The following is a 15,206-nucleotide window of genomic DNA, read 5'->3' as shown; positions in this document are numbered from 1 at the left end:
AAACAGTGTTATAATAGCAACGTTATTTAACAATATTTGTACTAATTAATAAATAGCATTGTAAGGGCAATGATCTTTTAACAAGTAGTGGTAGAATACAAATGCAGAAATTTCACTCTTTAATCAATGAAACAATACAATTGGTGCCAAGTACAAACTCTTAAGCCATTACTCTACTCGAGACTATGAGATGGAGTAAGGAAATTTTCGTCAACCTTCTACACACCAATCACTGGTAATCAATGTGCTATTGATACACCATCCAAGGAGAATTTTCTATTAGCAAATTTCTCTCACTTTCTTCAAATATCTTCTTTGATTTTATGATCAGTTTTCATTTGTCTCATCTCCTCAATTGATTTGTTGACTGCACTTTGATGACTATACATTTTCTCCATTCGTATCCAAACATTACCTTACCTCCCCCATTAAAACTGACCTTGTTTTCAATGTCACGGCCATGGAGTATATATGCATAGGAATGTGTATTGCACGATTGAATCTAATGTATTGTCAGTATAGCCCACAACTTCATATAGGCTTCCAATGTTGGAACTTTCCTTCCACGCCAGTAGGATTCTGAATTTCTGATCTCCACATATTGTGTAGCTAAGAAAGCACAAAGGATGGTACACAATAGTTGAGTATCACTGAGACAAATCACTGCATACTCTTGTGCATCAGCCACTTGAAAGTTAGCGGACTTCTCCATGACTTGCTGAACAAATTCCACCTTGTCACTTTGTGCAACTCCTTCAACTTTTTATTGTGGAAGTAAACCTGCAGGTGTTGTGTAACAAGAGAGCTGAACTATAAATGTGATGTTTTATCTCTGATGTACGTATGTGTATATCTGGTGAATGCCAGTTGTTTGATGATACTATAAATGTGTTATTTGATGTGTTAAATGTCTGCCAATTGTGTTCGTGTTGTCCTTTGGTATGTTTTTGAGTCCAGTAATCGATTTTAGGACTCGCAAAATCGATTTATAAGTTAATGATTGGGAAATCTAAAAAATGAGTTAAGAATAATCGATTTTTAGGTTTTCAAAAATCGATTTTGGGAAGAACAGTTTGAATAGTCGATTTTTGGTTAGGAAAACTTGATGTATAGATTGAAAAACTTAGAGAGTGCTTAAGTAACTATTTGAACCCTAATTATTATAGGTTAACGATGAGGTTAATTGATTAGGTAAATGATACAATAAGGTTTAGTCCAAAAAAAAAATTAAAGAAGGTTTAGCCAATTTTTAGAATTAAATAAGCTTTTAGAGTTTATAAGATCAATTTAAGGTTTAGAAGAAATCGATTTTTAGGAAAAATCACACTTGTGGTCCCTTAACTTAATTTCAGGTTACTATTTGATTTATCTTTTTTTCACGTTATTTTTGTCATTTTGATCCATTTGCATATGGATTACCATTTGCATATGGATTATCAAGCTTCATATTTATGGTTTATTTTCTTGTGACCTCTTAGTCTTCAAATCTATGCCTTTCACCCATGTCTGCATATAAAACTTAGATTTGAAGCTTGGAAATTCATATGTAAATGGACCAAAATGGTTGTTGACTCTGCGTTAATTTAATGAGCATGGAGTGTTAGATGTGAGTAGACTTCCTTAGGTCGGTAAACTTTGTCCTCGTTTCAATAGTTATTAATGATATATTCAAATTGACCTTCCTAACACCTAACAACTGGAAGAAGAAAAGAAAAAACTATAAAAACCTGAATCACTAATTTGTATTTACAAATCCATCGTAATTTCATTTCAAGTCATTTATCTTTGTTTTGTCACCCTAGTATAAACAGCAGAGTTGTCCTAATTTCTAATGATGTGGGACTATAAGCTTTTTTGTTGTTGTGAGGCAGTAATTCTCGTCTGTTGTATAGCCCACAATTTCATATAGGCTTCCAATGTTGGAATTTTCCTTCCACGCCAGTAGGAATACACAAGGGTTGAATTGAATCTTAAATATTTTGCACCGTGCATCAAATGTATAGTCTCTCCTTGATTTTGATTGCCACATATTGTGTAGCTAAGGAAGCACAAAGGATGGTATACAACAATAGTTGAGTATCATTGAGACAAATCCCCACATGCTCATGTGCATCACCCACCTTGTCACTTTGTGCAACTCCATCAATTTTTTATTGTACAAGTAAACCTGCAGGTGTTGTGTAACAAGGGAGCTGAACTATTGGATCAATGACAACATTAGTATTGAACGCCTCACCAATGGAATTTAAACAATGAACAAGGATAAGATAATTCAATTCAAAGCCACGCCTAATTCCAGTATGGTGTAACTTGAGAGCACTTTTATTAGAGCAAGGTTCATTTCTGTAGCTTGCAACATGTCGGATACCCTTACGATACTCACTTAAGAGTGGGTAGATCGCATCTTTGTTGAGAAGAGACATACGAACCAGTAGCTTTCGGCTTTGGCTTGGGAATAGCTTCAAAGCTGCGGGCACAAGTGAAACGAAATGGTGTTCGACAACAATTTTACAATTTACAAGTGATTTTGTAGTGTCGAACATCGTCTTTGTTGTTGCAGCTGGTTGACCAATAATTGTACCATGAAAATCACTCACCGGCTTCACTGCTACGACCATGAAGATCTTCTCCCCAATGGAAGGAACCACAATTTGTTTTGTGCAAGGAAGCAACGCATCTGCACATTTCTGCCAGTTTTACCATGTTGTCAAGCTCAACAATAAGAATCATCAACTACTTCTTCAGAAGTTGCTGTTTTACCATTTTCACCACTGCACTTAGTGATGAATCGAATTATGTTAAATTCAATATACTGAAAATTTATTGAACACATTCAATCCAAAATGCAAATAACAAACAATAGTAAAACCAAGATGCTAAGTTTGATGCTACCGAGCCTGGGAACTACCTAGCATTTTTTTCTTTCTTTCTTCAAAGTGATTTGTATGGAACTATTGTACAAATATAAATATGATGCAAAATCTTTTAAAATGTCTGTGAAACCATTGCTAATTTGCTATGACCACAATGGTAACATTAAAAATAGTTTTTTTTTTTTTTGAGAGATAAATAGTTTAATAACATGAAATAGATAATTGCACCGACACTTCTTATTGAAAGCGTGTCCCGATATCTGACACGTGTCATGTCCTACACTAACATTTGTGATTACATTGAATTATGTCATTTTCTCAAAATTTTATCTTTGTCGACGTGTCAGCTAGTGTCGTGTTTGTGTTGTGTCTGTGTCGTTAAATATTAATAAATTATAATATTTATATAATATTAAAAAAATTTGTTTCTTCCACAAGTATTAGATCAAGTGGTTAATGAGGTCCCACCAGGACGAATCATTCAGGGGAATCCTAATTCGATTCACGGTAGGAACAATTCTTGATCAAACTACTAAGACTCGCTTCCTCTAAGAATTGGAAGATTTTTTTTTACCAAAGCAAAATTAACTGATATCATTAATAATAATAATAAAAGTGCAATACAAGAAGAATAATTCTCAAAAACATGACGACTGGACTAAGAATATTCCGCTATAACAAGGAAATGAGCGATCATGTTCACTTGTTGCCGAATAACCTTAACCTCAAAGTTAAAATGTAAAGATAAGCAATAATATAAGAAACAATGACATCAAATTCAGAAACTCCACGTCTACAGGAGGAAATAGAATCCACCAAAGTATGTGAATGGGTAAGTGCAAATGCATCACCTTCAATCATCGTTATATTAGTTTGTTTCCAAAGGGTCAGAGCCATCAAAAAATGAACATTCCCATTACAAACAAAGTATCCAACAAAAAAATGTATCCCTCGGTAAAAATGTCGAAATGGTTAGATCGAACAATTTCGACTACGTACAAAATAAATTGTTTATGCTCCAAACAAAAATAAAATAAAAAATGATTAAATTAAATTATACTACATTTTTTTTAATATTTAAATTTATTCTTGTCTGTTTGTTATATTTGTTATTTGTATTGCAAATTGAGGGCATTTTTGGAAGAAAAAAGTTAACCCAAAAGAGCTGAAAGATATTTTTTCTATATATATATATATATATATATATATATATATATATATATAGAAAAAAGTTTCGTTTTGGTCCCTTAACTTATTTTTTGGTTTCGTTTTGGTCCCTTAACTTATTTTTTGGAGGGACCAAAACGAAACCAAAAAATAAGTTAAGGGACCAAAACGAAACCAAAAAATAAGTTAAGGGACCAAAACGAAACTTTTAATAGTTAAGGGACCAAAACGAAACCAAAAAGTAACTTAAGGGACCAAATTGTAACGTTAATAACTTATGGGACCAAAATGTAACCAACAAATAACTTAAGGGACCAAATCATTAATTAAGCCATTAAAGAATTGGAAATCCTCACTCATTCAATCTCTCTTGTATCTCTTTCTGTGATTCTTTGCATTTGAAAGAAATAACTTACTATGGTGTTCGTAGACCACAAGACATATTAATACGGTCCTCATGCCATGTTTCTCCTAAATTTGTTTTACATGTCGGCAATTATATGATAGATTGCTTCGTTTTTAAAATTCTCAACCAATTCAGTCATGCAAAGTCTATCCAATTCGAGGCATCAAAGGTAAGCATACCATTTAGCCTTTTTAACAATGAATATCTTTGAATACTTTATAATTTGGTTGCTATCAATTATATTTTGATTCTTCTGTTGAAATACAAATTAGTTTCGTTGTGTCATCTATGCCAGGTTGATCTGATACGGGGATATCTATGTGTATTTTCAATGTTGACACATTTGGAGGTTGGCTTAGTTAGTGTTGATATTCTCTTAGCCTTACTTCAGAAGACACCGGTTAGTCATTACTAGTATTTGATAAATTCATTACTCTGGCTGCACTATATTCATAACACATTTTTCATATCATACAAAAGCTTCACAAGGTCGATTGTGACTTATTGCATCGTCTTACTGTTTTTTCTCTAACTTTTTCTTTAATGTTTCATTGTCAGGGAATACGTAAATTTGCGGAAGAGCGTCTAAGTTATGCTGTTGTGCCTGAATGTTTGGCTTCTCTCTATTTTGTGAAATTTAAAGAAGTTATTGGAGACAATCATGATCTATTTTTGGCTAAATTTTTTATGAAAAATGGCATTAACTTGGAGAGCATGTGTTTCTCCCTTGCTAGTCAAATCCAGGGAAAATACAAAGCTGTGGAAAAATTTAAGAAGAAGTTGTACTCATTTCGCATGTTCTAATGGGCTATTGAAATTTGATTAGACACTTTTAAAAATATTTTTTTCCATTATAGTTAACTTTCTAACTACTTGCTCTCTTTCTTAGTTATCAATTATTTTAGTAACTAATGCCCTATAGCCTTCATTGATTGTTCATTGAATAGATCAATGGTAGTTTGGAAGTGAGGTATTCAGTTCAAAATTTTGATAGTTCTTAGTTAATAAATTTATATTTTTCTCCTTTTGATGATGGCTAATTATCTTTTGAGCTTTTTGGATTGTTATTTCTCACATTGTCACCACCATTTGTTAGCAAAAATTTCATTCAAGATCTTGATATGATGATTCTCATTATGCCATAAATTATTGTAAGAGAGTAAGAAAACATACCCAAACCTATTATGCGGATTTCCTTAATGTTCTTCATACTTTTATGCAATTGTTTTCCGGATTTCCTTAATGTTCTTCATACTTTTATGCAATTGTTTTCGCCTCTCGCCCTCAGTTTGAGAGCTCTCGCCCTCAGGGGTTTGAGGGTTCAGAGCCAGAGGAGTCCGAGGGCCCTGAGAACTAGATGCATGTGATGAACCTGATTCAAACCGGATAATATCCTTCAAATTCCTGTTCACATTGTCGCAACCCGGAGCAGCAGCCTGAGTCTTCCTATAGGTAACCTTTCTTCTTTTAGCAGCTACCATTAGAGCAGTACTCAGAAGCCTTTTCGCAATTCCCTGCAAAATCCACCATAGCATAATTAAATTAAAAGCCTGCAAACATAATTGTAAAGACTCAAATTTTCATTGATCAAAAAACAGGAAGACTTATTTTCATTTTCTAAAGGCTAAAGTGTTTGTGTTTCTTCTCAATGCGAAAGGAAAAACCAAGAAAAGAACAAGTCATACATACATTTTTAGCTGCTTTTTCATTTGACAATAACTACCAAAGTAAATTTAGACCTCTTCAAATATGCATTCTACTAACCTAATCAATATACAAGAAAGCGTTATAACCAATATCAAATCAAACAATAACTCTATCTAAATTGATTAAAAGAAAAACAAAAAATTACCATAAGGAAGCCTTTAACACGCCACGATCCGTTATCATTTATCACAATGTTAGGATCATCCGTTATCATTTATCAATACACCAGAATAAGAAAAAAGAGATATAGGGAAATTAAAGGCTCGTATCAGCCATATAATCCAGAGATTGGCAAAGTATCGGTTTTTTAAGGTATTTTTTCTGGCTTACCTCTTTGTTGGTCGTATCTTCTCGGACAGTGGATTATTTTTCTCAGTTGGATAGACAAGAAAACAAGAAGCTGAAATGGGGAACACTTGTCCAGAACCAAAGACGGCATTCTATTAATAAAAAAAACAGCATGAAGAATTGCATAAGTCCAAAGATATTTCGGGATGGCTGATTGCATCATAAGGGCTCTAGCTACTCCCAAAATATGTTGATGTTTGCGTTCTACCCCAGCATTTTGCTCAGGAGTTTCTACACAACTAAATTGATGTATAATACCTTGCTTTCTGCACAAATCTTCTAAGTGAAATTATGTCCCATTATTGCTTCTTAACACTTTGATTTTCTTTGCAAACTGATTTTCCGCTAGAGCAGTGAAATCTAATACTTTATTCCTTACTTCAGACTTACTTTTCAACAACACAATCCAGGTAAAACGAGAATAGTCATCAACTATTGTAAGAAAATCCAGAACGCGCAAAATTCGTTAGTAGAGACATGTAAGATGAGCTTGTGTAAGATGAGCTCATAACGACGTTTTGTCAAAGAACACAACAATCACACTTATATCATCATGAAAAGACCTCCTGCTCACTGATTCGTGTCCCGCAGAAGCAGCCAGAATGTTCCTGTAGGTAAAACCCCTTCTTTTAGCAGCTTCTGCATACCAGAACTCAGAAGCTAGCAAATAAAGTAGTTAAGGCTCAAATTCATCATAGATGAAAAAACACAAACTTTCTTTATATGGCCCTCATGGGTTGGAGTGGATAGACAAGAAAACTAAAATGTATGGGGTTGAATTTTTTATATCATTTAGCTCTAGTCTTGACAACGACGTCGCGCATGATATATATATATATATTCATTTTAGGAAGATAAATGGACTTGGTTAGTGGGAGAACTGTGAAAAGATGATCACAAATCTGTTGAGCACATTGAATATGTTCAAATTAATTAAGAGTGAAATTATTACCATTTCCAACATATTAAGTCAGACATGAGACATAAATTTAAAGGTGCAAGTAAAATGTTCAAAATTAACAAAATTGAGTAATTTAAAAACAGTATACAGCATTTCAGAATACTTTTGCACTTTCATTTCCCAAACAAGGCACAACCACAAACTTTGTAAAATTTCATGATACATACATTAACTTTTTACTATATTTGAGGACTATTATATCATGCAATAACTTTTTACTGAATACCTGTATTAACACAATTGATAGTAAGCACATAGATAACTTGTTTGGGTGAAGTTGACAGAAAAGACTATAAGAGCATCTCAACTCAAATGATGCAACCAAAAACTAAGATAGCAGATGTTGAATCAAATTCAATGATTCAGTTAAGCCCAAAATTCAGCTTTAACATAGAAAAACTACAATTTAAAGGTGCAAATAATACTACAATTGATTTCTGTAAAAACAATATCCAAAGCTAGGCAGAACCAAACAAGTTTATTTGCTATATAGTTTCAGACATAAAACTCCTGTGTCACATAAACTCCAGGACACTTATTGAAAATTGTATGATACGTAAAAGTTACAACTGAGGAAAAATCAATGTATCACATAAAACTGTCACTTCTAGAACCTAATTTGATATGCAGTGAAAAGAAAAACATTCAACCAATAGAGTTAACAGATCTCAATGGTTGAAGGAAGTTATAACAGCTCTTATTCTAATATTTTTTCTTTCCCAGCCCGAGAACTCTGACCCAAAAGGCTCTGAGTTTGAGAGCTTTCGCCCTCAGGGTTTTGAGGGTTCTGAGTGTGAGAGCTCTCGCCCTCAGGGTTTTGAGGGTTCCGAGTCTGAGAGCTCTCGCCCTCAAGGGTTTGACGGTTCTGAGCCGGAGAGCTAGATGCATGCGATGAACTTGCTTGAAACTTGTTTTTAATAGTCTCCTTCAGCCTCTGCAGCCCATGCATGGTTAATCCAGACTTTGCAAAAGCTGATCGTGTAGGTCTGTCAGTTGAGCTTTTGTAGGACAAATTATGTAGGGGAATCCTCAGAAACGGCTTTTTGTCCAAGAACACAACAATCACACTTATATCATCATGAAAAAACCTCCTGTTCCCATTGCCACGTCCCAGATTAGCATACCTCATGGTATTATAGGTAGTATTCCTATCAGCAGCCGCTTGCGCTAGAACAGTACTCACAAGCCTTTTTGCAATTCCCTGAAAAATTCACCATAGCATAACTAAATCAAAAGCCAGCAAACATAACAGTGATGACTCAAATTCGTCTTTGATGCAAAAAACACAAATACGTATTTTCATTTTATAAAGATTGAATCAAAATGAAAGGAAAAACCAAGAAAAGAAAAAGTCATAGAAATCGATATATACATACCTTTCTTGAATTGTTTTGAACAATTTCAACTGCTTGTTCATTTGACAAGAAATCCCAAAGTCCATCAGAAGCAAATATCAGAAACTTATCGTTCTCTGATAAATCTCTAGAACGCATCTCCGGTTCTGCTGATACCACGCCTCTTCTAAATGGTTCAGGCACTTCTTCAAACTTGGGGAACGATTCATCCAAACTAAATTCAGGCCTCTTCAAATATGTATCACCAATACTTCTACTAACCTAATACATATCAGATCAATAGCATATCATTATCAAATATGTAACAAGATAACATTATAAAAGTCATAAACCAATATCAGATCAAATTAAATTTGTTAAAAGTAAAACATAATACCGTAATGATGCCTTTAACGCGCCACGCTCCCCTCTCATACATCACAATGTTAGGATCATCAGGATGTTTTTCCTCGAGTTCTTCTCTAATAGCTTCATCATTACAATTGTGATCTCTTGTCAACTGCTCAGCATGGATTTCGTTATTAACCATAGTACCAATTACAGCACGGGAATCTCCAAGATTCGCAACATGTAGTGTCCTCCTTTTCCATATAATTCTAGCAAGACAGCATGAACCAGCTTTTCCAAGATTATTATTTATCATGTAATTTTTTTCTACATGATCCAAAAAACTCGCTTCAGTAGCAGAAACAGCGTCCCTCAGGGTAGCTTCAGTTATATCATTCTCATTATCTTTAGCATGCCCTATAATGTAACCACATAACATAAAATAAAAATTCCATTAATTCTCAAACCAAGAACAAAATTAAAAGATTAATAAAAAGAAATAAACTTTTTGATTAAAGAAAGATACTAACTCAGTAGATGGTCGAAGAGGTGTTGAGTGATGTAGTGGGAAGCCTCGAAGCCACCATGGCCGTCGTAAACTCCAAGAAAGAGTGCTTTTCTAGAGCCAACTTCAACTTGGCTATGATCTTCCATAGCTTCATTTGCTTGAACATAAGCACTAGAAAATGCTCCATAGCAATGCCTTTCAAGATCAATCGAACTTGCATGACGGTCTTCATCGAATAAAGCCATGTTGTCATTCTGCCTGTTCCTGCATAGATTGACTATATTTTCAAGCCAAGGATGCATCTTTGAAGGAGAAGGAAATGTGAGAAAAAAGAGTGATTTTGATTGTGATTGTAAGTGAAAGAGTAATGATTTGAAGTATGAAAAATAGTGAATGTGAATGAATGAATGCATATTCTATGTATTTATATATATATGTGTGAAATGAAGGGTATAATAGACTCAACGAACTGATAACTGTCTCAACAGAATCCTAACGGAATGTAACTAACTTCATCATTGCAATATTGAATGAGCCAGCTGTCATATTATCAATTGGCGGGAAGAAGAAAATTGAATGAAACTTGTTATATGATTTTCTTAATTGCACTTTTAGTTCTTCTTATTTCTCAATTTTGCGATTTTTTTTTTGTAGTGGTCGGGGTTTGAACCCCGGACATTGTATGTTTTATGCATTGTCCCGATCAATTTTGCGATTTTGAACACTCTAAGTTCATTTTACCTTGTGTAATATTAAACCACCTTATTTTAATTGTGCGATAGTTTATCCTATTTTTTTTATTTCGTAGCTCAGCACAGATTTTGACAAAATTTTGACTAATTACGGGGACATTTTTTTTTTATTTAGATTTAAATAACTTAATATATTTTGCTAAAATATTTTATCTAAATACACATAGCAAAAAACAAAAGACTTTTTATTACCTATAATAAATGATCTTTCAAATTTTTACTATTTTCCTGTTAAGAAAAATATAAGATCTTTAAAAAAAACTTTAATATATTTTATCAGATTTTGTTAATGATGTTTTTATTATATTAATTTATTGTTTTTGGGAGTGGTGTAAGACTAAAAAAAATTCTTATGTCAATGGTTGTAGAAAACTCGTAAGATTGGAAGGACCAACATTGTGATATGATATTATAATCAGGTAGCGTATTTGAGTATGTTAAAGGTAGCCAAAAGTGTTCAAATATATCTTACGAAATATTTTACGAAGCTTAAAAAGGTAGCATGGCTACCTGTTAAAATATGCTAAGGTGTATATACTCCACTTTTAGCATTTAACTCGTAAGATTGGAGTATAATATTTGTAGTTTGAAATTTGGCTGAAATGATAAGTTAAATATTAAGAAATGGTGAATAAAATTTAAATAAAATTGTCTAGGAAAATAATTCAATTAATAAGATGAATTTTAAGTACTAAACTTTCTTTTAAAAAAAGGTACTAAACTCCTTTTTTTTTTTTTAGAGATGATACTACTTAAAAAAAAATCTAAATAAGAATAGGAAATGTTAACCGGTACCCCGGTGGCACTGGTTAAAGAGTTAAATATAGTAGTATTTTTTATTGAAAGTTGTGTTGTCATTGCATTAAAAGCTTAAAAAGTGTTCTTTTTAACTTAAATTTTCCACTTTTGGCTTCCTTAACCAGTGCCCCGGGCACTGGTTAACATGACCCGATGAGAATTGCTTGCTTTTGTTTGGAATCAATTGGGGTATTCCAATTGGTGTAAAACCGACAAATTGAATGTCATTTAAACATCGACTTTAAGAAAAAATCCAACAAAAAAGTACACTTTCCACTTCTCCAAGAAAACCACACCTTGATTCCCAAGCCACCAAAGAAGAAAAGTTTAGAACCTTCTTTTCCTATTTTTTTTTCACTATCTTTCTCTATAAATACACCTATTCATATAACCACTTTTGCTATAGAAAATAAAACATAAACCTAAAACCCTATTTCAAACAAACATCATCAATCAAACAACTTTTTCCCACCGATCTCTTCTATCCTCGTCCACAACCACAACAATCTACTGCTTCTCCTAACATGGTTCCTCTCCAAACTCCAAACAGTGAAGATCTTCCACAGATTCAACAACAACAAAAACAACCAGCTAGGATCATGATCTAAGTCAACCCTTCTACTTCTTCTTTGGTTTATACACATAAGACACAGTCTTTTGGTGTTGTTGACAATAACATATCAAACTTTTCACTAGACCCACTTTCTTTGATGGTTTGGATGGATCAGGAGGATGAAGAATAGAGCACAAAAGCTTTTTTTTTTTTTTTTGGGAGACTATAATATTTTGATCTACTATTGATGTTTAAGACTATGTAAATTATTTTTAAGAGATTAATTTCTCTTCTTTTTTCCTTCATGTTTTTGTTTTTTTTGCTCTACTATTTGCAACCTTAGAGTTTTCTTCTTTTAACCCTTTTTCAGTTTTCATGTTTCTCATAGAATATGGAAATCAATAAAATTGAAAGCTAATGATTATCTTAATTTGTTTGCCTTCTTTGATGTTATTTCGTCCAAATTTGCAACACTTCTCAGAATATTTACACTGATTGAGTCAAAAAAAATATTCAATACAAAACCGACTCGTGAATGGTAAATTAGGTTTTGCTTTGTGTAAGAAGATTTAATCTAACTAATATAACTGATCAAAGAGTGTGAACTTGTTCAACCATCGGCGAAGCTAGCTTAATTTTTATGAGGGGGCCAAATACAAAGAATTTTTTGAAGCAAAGAAAAATTAACTTTTTTTTAACTTTATATATTAAATTTAAGGGTTTAATACGTTTAATCTCTATAAAGTTAAGCTTTAAGGAGTCAAATATATGACAAATAGACTAACAAATTCTTTTTCAATGTAAACAGAGAAACTATTTCCATTAAACTATAGCCCATTTTGCTTGACTATTGATAATTTTTATAACTAAACATGTTTTCTCTATAGTTGTTGTAGAGACCGAAATGTCAATATATGACAAATAAGTTTATTAATCAAGTAATAGTTTGTTAACCTTTTTATTTATGCTAATTTTTTTGCAAATAAATTTGTTTGAGGTAGCTGAAAATATATTATTGGGATAGTTAACTATATTAATATACCTAACCATTCAAAAAAAAATAAAAATTTTGGGGTAGCCAAAGCTACCCCTTCATTACACAAGCAATCGCCCCTGTGTTCAACTATTTGATTTCTTCTATGTTTCAAATTTTTTGTATGTAATTTTAAGTTTCAAATAATAGTAATTTTATTTTATAAAGATTTTCATTAGAAGTTTAGTTGAACCAAGTAAAAACAAAATCATACGAGTACTCCTAGGAAAAATGGTTGCAACGATTTAAGGAATGTGCTAATTAATTCAAATTGAAAATTGAGGAATGTCTGCAAGTCAACTAATATATTGTGTGAGGAAAAGTCAAAATAGGTGTGTTTCAGAAAAAAGATAAAGAGTAGGGAGAATAGAAAATTGAAAGTAAGAGCAAAACAAAATTGAACGTGGAAGAACATGCATGACAAGCCTCACGGCGTGCAACAAACGCAGGAACTGTTTCTGGGTGCATTTAGTTTGGACCACTTGAAGTTTAGGTTCAAGTTGGACCAGTTTTTTGTACCATAGATTAAATCAGCTCATCAATTTTAATGGTAGTTTATCTACACCAAATCTCTCCCCTCTCTCATTCATGTCTCTGTCAAAATTTAGAAATGGAAGTGTGAGAAAGTAGAAAATCATCAACACATATTTTTTTTAGCTGAATGAAGATTTGTTGAATTTGTGTCCCTATCCACACCACATTCAACTTTGTTCAAAAACTCATCTTTCACCATTAGAGTAAACTACTTACACTAGTCACCGAAGATTTTATTACACCGACACTACCAGCTGAAGTGTGGTTTTTTTTTTTTTGGTTTTTTGTATTATCTGCTTGTACTATGAAAGAGCAGTTTAATGTAAATTTGTTTTGATCTAATTTGTGTATGCTTTCTGGCTTCTGCTTAGGTTAGTGTTATTAATATTTTTTTTGTTTCTAAAAAAAATAACTATTGAACAAACACTAATCACTTCTTTACCAAACAGAAGAGTAATGATAATTGATAGTGCTATCTTCATTTTTTTCCCTTCTTGTTAATCAAAACCCAGGTTAAAATAAAGATTAATTAAGTTAGTTAAATCCTAATTGAACTAAAAAACTTGATAAAAATTAATAAAAGTTCTTTTTTTCTTTCAAACTCTTTTCACCCATTCAGTTTTTTTCACATTAATGTTTTAAATACATTACATTAATGTCTTATTTCACAAAAAAAAACAAATAGCCCATTATAAAAAAATTATTGAAATAACAAGTTTTTGCTGCATGATTCTTTGAGAGAAAAAGAGAAAGAGACAATGAGATGAGACAAATATAGAGGGATTTGATGTGGAGAGACCATGATAAAATTTGATGGACTGATTTAATCTAATGGTTCAAAAAACTGGTTCAACTTGGATCCAAACTTTAAGTGGTCCAAACTAAAATCACCCACTGTTTCTAGAACTCATTGCTAATAGTAATATCCAGCGAATATGCTTCTATATGGTTAATATTAATTCCAATTTATATGATATGATATGATGCATAAGTCATATTTGAGTGAGATTCTTTGTCTAAAAATTACACGCAGTACTCTTCCTATAAGAATACACCTATTTGCTAAATAAATGTTATGCTTTACTAGAGGAGAATATAATCTATTGGTAATTGGTTTATCAAAACATGTTATGATACTTTTTGACCTGTCGTTGTTTAAGGAGGTGTCTGTGTTTGATATGTGTCAGTTAGGCTGGGGGAGAAAGGTGAGGCGTGGAAGTGGAGGTGGGGGCTGTTTGCGTGGGAGGAGAAGCTCGTGGGGGAACTCTGTTTATTACTTCAAAATGTGACTTTGCAGGTTGATAAGGAGGACATGTGGCTTTGGAACTTGGAATCGAGTAATGATTTCACTATTCGGAGTGCTTATAAAGTCATGGTTCATCAGCATCATACTGACACTTTCTATGAAGGTTCAATGGCATTAGGATATTCCTCTGAAGATCGTTCTTTTCGCTTGGCGTCTGTTCCGTGACAGGTTGTCAACTAAGGATAATTTGTTTCGTCGTGGAGTTATAGCTTCCGATGCTAGATTTTGCGTTGGTGGTTGTGGTTCGTTGGAAACTTCCCCCTCATTTATTTTTACATTGTCATATTTTTTGGGAAGTATGGCACTTTATTCACTGTTGATTGGGTGTCTATTCGATCATCCCTAGTGTGCCTGCGGACTACCTCAATCAATTTGGTTTTGTTGGTCGCAATTGTTCTAAGGTGCGGCAATCTATTATGCATATGATGTGGTATGTTACTGTGTAGGAAATATGGAAAGAAAGAAATAGCAGGTTATTCAATGGCAAAGAATGTCCGACATATTAGATTGTTGATAAGATTAAGTCTCTTACTTATTTGTGGTTGAATCCGAAATTCGCCAATCTCTCTTTCAACTAC

The 15,206-nt window shown here is 33.0% G+C and overlaps 1 pseudogene across 1 annotated transcript; it reads right to left on the bottom strand.

The window, feature by feature from the left end:
• Positions 1-7,000: 7,000 nt before the first annotated feature.
• On the bottom strand, positions 7,001-10,011 carry LOC146909733 (putative protein phosphatase 2C 43; annotated as a pseudogene). The gene is made up of 5 exons (XR_015019022.1): positions 9,675-10,011; positions 9,194-9,561; positions 8,839-9,078; positions 8,201-8,663; positions 7,001-7,161 (listed from the first exon to the last, which is right to left on the bottom strand). The product of XR_015019022.1 is annotated as a putative protein phosphatase 2C 43 (transcript).
• Between the last annotated feature and the right edge of the window lie 5,195 nt (positions 10,012-15,206).

The sequence above is a fragment of the Medicago sativa genome, chromosome 7, assembly GCF_051527215.1.
Source record: "Medicago sativa cultivar Bolivia chromosome 7, Bolivia_mono, whole genome shotgun sequence".
NCBI classification, from domain to species: Eukaryota; Viridiplantae; Streptophyta; class Magnoliopsida; order Fabales; family Fabaceae; genus Medicago; species Medicago sativa.
This window is presented reverse-complemented; position numbering and strand designations above follow the sequence as displayed.